Here is a 7,876-nt window from a genome sequence, read left to right as displayed (position 1 = left end):
GACTGACCTTCCTAGGGAAGATAGAATTCTACCAGAAGACTGCCTTTGAAGTCAAATTGCAACTCTTCCTCAGTTTTCCAACCTGCCAGCCTACCCTGCAAATTTTGGACTTGCCTGGCCTCATAATTGCATAAGTCAGTTCCTTAAAATCAATGTCAATGTAAATATAGAAAGATACTGATATTGATTATATATAGAATATCAATATATATTATTTATATATAACCAGTATCAATATATATGATATATAAATAGTCTATATTATATATAATAGCTATATATATCATGTATATATAATTAATACCAATATATAATATACATCAATATATATTATATATAATACAATATATTATATATAATCAATATCAATATATAATCTATATCATTGTGTATTATATATAATATAATGTATATTTATATAATCAATATGAATATGTATTACATATCAATATATTATATTATGATATATATCAATATATTATATTATGATATATAATATCAATAAATATATTACATATATAATCAATATCTATTTGTAGATTGATTGATTTCAAGGCACTGATGTATGTGATTATGAGGCTGGCCAGTCCAAAATTTGTAGGGTAGGCTGGCAGGTTGGAGCCCTAGGGAAGAATTGCAGTTTGAGTTCAAAGACAGTCAGTCTCCTGGCAGAATTCCATCTTCCCCAGGGAGGTCAGTCTTTTTCATATTAAAGCCTTCAGCTGATTGGATGAGGCACACACTACAGAAGGTACTCTACTTTACTCAAAGTCTACTGATTTAAACATTAATCTCTCTAAAAAATACCTTCACAAAACCTTGTAGCTCAATCAGTAAAGAATCTGCCTGCAATGCAGGAGACCTGGGGTTTGATTCCTGGCTTGGGATGATACCCTGGAGAAGGAAATGGCAACCCACTCCAGTATTCTCGCCTGGAGAATCCCATGGACAGAGGAGCCTGGCAGGCTAGAGTCCAAGGGTCGTAAAAGTTAGATACATCTTAATAACTAAACCACTATCTATCTATCTATCTATCTATCTATCTATATATGTGTGTGTGTGTGTGTATATATATATCAGGGCTTCTCAGCTGTTAAAGAATCTTCCTGGAATGCAGGAGACTCAGGTTCGATCCCTGGAGAGGGAAGATCCCCTGGAGAGGGAAGTGGCAACACTCCAGTATTCTTGCCTGGGAAATCCCATGGACAGATGAGCCTGGTAGGCTATAGTCCATGGGGTCGAAAAGAGTTAGACACAACAAACCACCACCATGTATATGTCAATCAGTTAAATCAATCTATATAGATAGATACATATTTATATCTGCCTATTTATTTTGGGGGGCTCCAAAATTACTGCAGATGGTGATTGCAGCCATGAAATTAAAAGACACTTACTCCTTGGAAGGAAAGTTCTGACCAACCCAGACGGCATATTAAAAAGCAGAGACATTACTTTGTCCGTCTAGTCAAGGCTATGGTTTTTCCAGTAGTCATGTATGGATGTGAGAGTTGAACTATAAAGAAAGCTGAGCGCAGAAGAATTGATGATTTTGAACTGTGGTGTTGGAGAAGGGTCTTGAGAGTCCCTTGGACTGCAAGGAGATCCAATCAGTCCATCCTAAAGGAGATCAGTCCTGGGTGTTCATTGGAAGGACTGATGTTGAAACTGAAACTCCGGTACTTTGGCCACCTGATGGGAAGAGCTGACTCAATGGAAAAGACCCTGATGCTGGGAAAGATTGAGGGCAGGAGGAGAGGGGACGACAGAAGATGAGATGGTTGGATGGCATCACCAACTCAATGGACATGGGTTTGGATAAACTCTAGGAGTTGGTGATGGACAGTGAAGCCTGGCGTGCTGCGGATCATGGAGTCACAAAGAGTTGGACATGACTGACTGACTGAACTGAATTGATACCTATATCTATCTATGTCTAATATCTATCTATATCTGTACATCTATATCTATATATATAAAGAGAGAGAGAGAAATTATTGGTTTTATTTCTCTGGAGATCCCTAATACAGACCTCAATTCCTGGTTATCACAAATGAACTATTAAATACACTTCTTGGCATTTCATTCACACTAATTATCCCCCAACAGCTTTCCCAATGGAAGTAAATCCCATGATAATATGAATTTTTAATGATCAGCTCTCTATACAGGTGACAGATTCTTGGAGCTAGTATCACAAAAGATAAATGAATAAATAAATATATATATATATATATATATATATATATATAATATCTTCTGTTTGGTTTAACACGTATATTCTCATTCTGTTGTGACTGTAACAATCAAGTATTCCTATACTCAATAGCCATTGATCATTCCAGAGCAGATGAGTCTGAATTAGGAATATCTATATTTTCTCTCCAAAAAAATCATAGACATGCACAAGAACTCATATATTCCCATTCTTTAAAAAAATTTAAAACTATACCAATGGTCAACAAATACAGAGTGACAATTCCCCCTATAACTGACCTGCTGGTTATTGCAATCTTTGTTTCTTTTCAAGGTATTGCTGTGTTAAATGTTTGGCACATAGCGACCCTTCAGGAAATATCATTGCTTCCAGTCCTGTCTTGCACCTCCCACAAAAGACATAGCTTTTGTCTGAACTAAATATCAGAGTTAGCAAAACAAGAACTTGAAAATATAAGCACAAGAAACAAAATAAACGTATGCTAATATTATACCTGTCCCTCTGCTGCTGCTAAGTCACTTCAGTTGTGTCCGACTCTGTGTGACCCCATAGACGGCAGCCCACCAGGCTCCCCTGTCCCTGGGATTCTCTAGGCAAGAACACTGGAGTGGGTTGCCATTTCCTTCTCCAATTCATGAAAGTGAAAAATGAAAGTGAAGTTGTTCAGTCATGTCCGACTCTTAGCGACCCCATGGACTGCAGCCTACCAGGCTCCTCCGTCCATGGGATTTTCCAGGCAAGAGTACTACAGGCACTAAAGTGAAACCCAAGATATACCTGTTTTAGATAAATCCACAACTTGATCAGTTTTCTGAATTCCTGCCTTATGTCCCAGCTCTCCTCTCAAGGCAGTTACATGACAATCAGAATGACTATGTAGAACATAATTTCATTTTTTCCTGGATAAAAGACAGCCAGACCCAGACAGCCTGCCTCAACTCTATTGTAAAATCAGGACTCATCTGTAGATGTAAGTATGCACTCAAACTATTTACAGGTTAAGTCATCAGCAGGTCCCCAAACTTTGGTTATATATTGCATAAATTTGAAAAGAAAGAGTAAAGCACATTACATGGTATTTTGTGGAAGAAATAGATTCCATCTACTCTGACATTGTTATTTCAAACCACCAGTTCTATATTGGGTACCTACAATGTTTCAGGCACTGTTTGATCTCTTTTTCCTGCATGACCTCAATTACTCCTCACAACAACCCAATCTACTGGGTTAGTATGCTTATTCTCCTACTGAGGAAGCTGAGGTTTGTGATGATGAAGCAGTTTGCCCAAATTTATCCAGAGATAGGCAATGCCTGAGCCAAGAATTATCTAAGGTATTTTCTGCATGCATGTTTGATGAACTTTTCTCTAAGATGTTCTTTCTGAAGGGTATATTGGTCCTATAGTAACCAATGAGATCTCTCAGTCCACAGAGACATATGGGGCCTCCATTATCACCATCGGCAAGAAGTGGTGTTGGGTGGAAGTCACACATGTATGCACGACACACTATGGTCAAAGGAAAGATGAAGTAACTGGGGACTGGTGATAGACGCTGAGGCTATCTATTCAAGGAAAGAGCTAGTGTTTTTTTCTCTTTCTTTCTTTCTTTCTTTCTTGACTTTTGATGTTGTCAAGATGCCTAAAACAAGGAGTATTCTTGTCACTTAAAAATTTTTAACAGAAATGGATTCAGTATTTTGCCATTTGAAAGACCGTTAACTCATGGATTCTGATATTTCCATCCAGGTAAGCTAACTGACCACTTGCAGATTTCTTTAGGATTGTTGTTGTGCTTTAGCCACTAAGTTGTGTCTGGCTCTTTTGCGACTCCATGGACTGCAGCCTGCCAGGCTCCTCTGCCCATTGTCTCCTGTGTTGGCCTTCCTCAGCCACCTTCCTTCCTTCCTCAGCCACCTTCCTTCCTTCCTCAGCCACCAAGGAAGGTCTCCTTTAGGACTAGCCATTGGTATATTTCCAGAGAGGCAGTACAGTGTAGTGTTTAGGTAGGTAGGTTTAGTCGCTGTCATGTCTGACTCTTTGTGACCCCATGGACTGTAGCCTGTCATGCTCCTCTGCCCATGGGATTCTCCAGGCAAGAATACTGAAGTGGGTTGCCATTCCCTTCTCCAGGGGATCTTCCCAACCCAGGGTTCAAAACTAGATCTCCTGCATAGCAGGCAGACTCTTTACTGACTGAGCCACCAGGGAAGCTGCAGTGTAGTGTTAAGATGCACAAATGTAGAACTGAGGTGCCCGTGCTGCAATATCAGGGTCTGCCACTTACTAGCTGTGTACATCAGCTAGTTACTTATTCCTCCTCCACTCTTCTGTTTCACCATCACCAAAATATGGATAACAATACTACCAACATCATAGGACTTCTGTAGGGATGGAGTTAATAAATACACATAGCAAAGTTGGCACTCTTGAACATTGGCCTTTTGGCGCATCCAGGCGAAGGGATTGGTGGTGAGTCTTTAACTGAGGATAGCCTCAGGTGTCAGCATATATCAGTCCAGCTCAATACAGCAGATACCTTTTGAGGTCTTCTGTGTTCTGTGTTTTAGGCATTCTTCTAACCATTTGAGTAGAGCACAAAACAAAACAGACACAAATCACTTGAGCTTACATCCTAGTGGAGTGAGAGGGAAGCCATAAACAAAATAAATCATTAAGATTAAAAGATAGCTTTCTTGCAACAATTTTGCCACCAGGACACAGGTGTTGTGAAAACCACCGCTAAACCTAAGCAAAAATGGGAAAGGAGAAGACCCACATCCACATCCTTGTCATTGGGCATGTGGAAAGTCTACCACTACTGGCCATTTGATCTACAAATGTGGTGGGATTAACAAAAGAACCATTGAAGAGTTTGAGAAGGAGGCTGCCGAGATGGGAAAGGGCTCCTTCAAGCATGCCTGGGTCTTGGACAAACTGAAAGCTGAACATGAGTGTGGTATCACCATTGATATCTCCTTGTGGGAATTCAAGACCAGTAAGGGCTATGTGACCATCAATGATGCCCCAGGACACAGAGACGTCATCAAAAACATGATTACAGGCACGTCCCAGGCTGACTGTGCTGTTCTGATGACTGCTGCTGGTGGTGGTGAATTTGAAGCGGGTATCTCCAAGAATGGGCAGATCCACGAGCATGCCCTTCTGGCTTACACTCTGGATGTGAAACAACTAATTGTTGGAACTAACAAAATAGATTCCACTGAACCACCCTACAGCCAGAAGAGAAATGAGGAAATTGTTGAGGAAGTCAGCACCTACGTTAAGAAAACTGGCTACAAACCTGACACAGTAGCATTTGTGCCAGTTTCTGACTGGAATGGCGACAAGATGCTAGAGCCAAGTGCTAACATGCCTTGATTCAAGGGATGGAAAGTCACCAGTAAAGATGACAATGCCAGTGGAACCACACTGCTTGAAGCTCTGGATGCATCCTGCCACCAACTCACCTGACAAACTCTTGTGTTTGATTCCCCCAGGACATCTACAGAATGGTGGTACTGATACTGCCACTGTGGATCAAGTGGAGACTGGTGTTCTCAAACCTGGCATGGTGGTCACCTTTGCTCCAGTCAGCGTAACAACTGAAGTCTATTGAAATGCACCATGAAGCACTGAGTAAAGGCCTTCCTGGGGACAATGTGGGCTTCAGTGTCAAGAACGTGTCTGTCAAAGATGTTTGTCATAGCAATGTGGCTGGTGACAGCAAAAATGACCCACTGATGTAAGAAGTTGGCTTCACAGCTCAGGTGATTATCTTGAACCATCCATCCCAAATCAGTGCTGGATATGCACCTGTGCTGGACTGTCAAACAGCTCACATTGCTTGCAATTTTGCTGAGCTGAATGAGAAGACTGATCGTCATTCTGAAGATGGCCTCAAAACGCTTGATGCCACCAATCATTGACATGGGTCCTGGCAAGTCCATCTGTTGGGAGCTTCTCTGAGTATCCTCCTCTGGGCCATTATGCTGTTCGTGACATGAGACAGGTGATTGCTGTGAGTGTCATCAAAGCAGTGAACAAGAAGGCAGCTAGAGCTTGCAAGGTCACCAAGTCTGCCAAACAAGCTCAGAAGACTAGATGAATATTATCACTAACACCTGTTAACCCAGCCTTAGTGGTGGAAGAAGGGTCTCAGAACTGTTTGCCTCAATTGGCCATGGAAGGTTAATGTAAAACACTAGGTAATGATAACAATGAATCACAAAACCTTCAGAAGGTGAGGTGAATGTTTTGTGGACCATGTGTTTTGTGTGTGGCAGTTCAGAACTTTTCAATAGAAACAATTTGACCAAAAATCTGTCACAGACCTTGAGACCCATTAAAACAATGGTTGAAAACTTGTGTCTCCTTTTGGTCAACACTGTAACTTCCTATAGTACTACTTAGGTAAGATTTGCCCATAATCTATCTCTGGTGAAACAAAAGAATTTTAAATTTCTGGGTTGGAGCTTCAGGTTTCTTAACCTTGTATAAGGAGAACTCATCTCTTTAAGTAGATCTTAAAAAGTGTTGGTGTGACAATTCATAGGTTAGGATAGATGAGCAAAGAGTTACTATGTTTTATATGAAAGCAAGTTTATAAGAAGGTCAAATTTATAACACGAAAGCTCATGTAGCATATACAATCTTTTATGGTTATGTAAATATCGAGTAAATCAGTTACATCAAATTTTAGTTTCCCGGTTTTGAGAATGTGCATTCCATTTATAATATTTAAGTAATTCATCTCAAACGTGAGGCTTAAACAGAATTGAGCCCTACCCTGCTAGAATTAATTGTATCTAGAGTCTAGTAAGAATAAAAGATGCTAGGAGCTAAAAAAAAAAAAAAAAAAAAAAGCTATTAGATGAAAGTGCTATAGAGAAAAGAAAATGTTTAGCTCTCTGACATAAAAAATGGTACCTTCATAAAGCCCATCAGGATCCATGCCAGGTTCGTCAGAGTGTTATGCTTCTTATAATGAGACAATGAAGAGAACCAAAATGTGAGAAGTGTACATCTGCTGAGACCTATGCTTTGCATTTTGTAAAGAAAATAACATTTGGATGACTTCTGAACTATTTGTTGATCCATCAGAAAAGATCACTATATCATTTCCAAGAAGTCAGTGTAAACCTCATGGCACAGCTCGTCTCTTATTTAAAGCTGCTGCTGCTGCTAAGTCGCTTCAGTCGTGTCCGACTCTGTGCGACCCCAGAGACGGCAGCCCACCAGGCTCCCCCATCCCTGGGATTCTCCAGGCAAGAACACTGGAGTGGGTTGCCATTTCCTTCTCCAGTGCGTGAAAGTGAAAAGTGAAAGTGAAGTCGCTCAGTCGTGTCCAACTCTTAGCGACCGCATGGACTGCAGCCTACCAGGCTACTCCATCCATGGGATTTTCCAGGCAAGAGTACTGGAGAGGGGTGCCATTGCCTTCTCTGTTATTCAAAGCTACTTGCAGTGAAAAAGCAAATGGATTTAAATAGGGCTCTTGAAATGAGATGTTCTTAAAAGAAGGATGTCAACAAGAGGACAGGACTAGGAAAATCTAGGCCATCGCTTACATATAGAAATATAAAGTAAACAACAATATACAGACCAAAGTATCTTTTTATTTTAAATTTTATTTTTAAACTTTACAATATTGTATTAG

General features: G+C 40.3%; 1 pseudogene; it reads left to right on the top strand.

Annotated features, from left to right (window-relative positions):
* Window positions 1-4,975: 4,975 nt before the first annotated feature.
* Window positions 4,976-6,325, top strand: LOC617173 (elongation factor 1-alpha 1-like; annotated as a pseudogene).
* Window positions 6,326-7,876: the final 1,551 nt, after the last annotated feature.

This window comes from Bos taurus, chromosome X, assembly GCF_002263795.3.
Source record: "Bos taurus isolate L1 Dominette 01449 registration number 42190680 breed Hereford chromosome X, ARS-UCD2.0, whole genome shotgun sequence".
Classification (NCBI taxonomy): domain Eukaryota; kingdom Metazoa; phylum Chordata; class Mammalia; order Artiodactyla; family Bovidae; genus Bos; species Bos taurus.
This window is presented reverse-complemented; position numbering and strand designations above follow the sequence as displayed.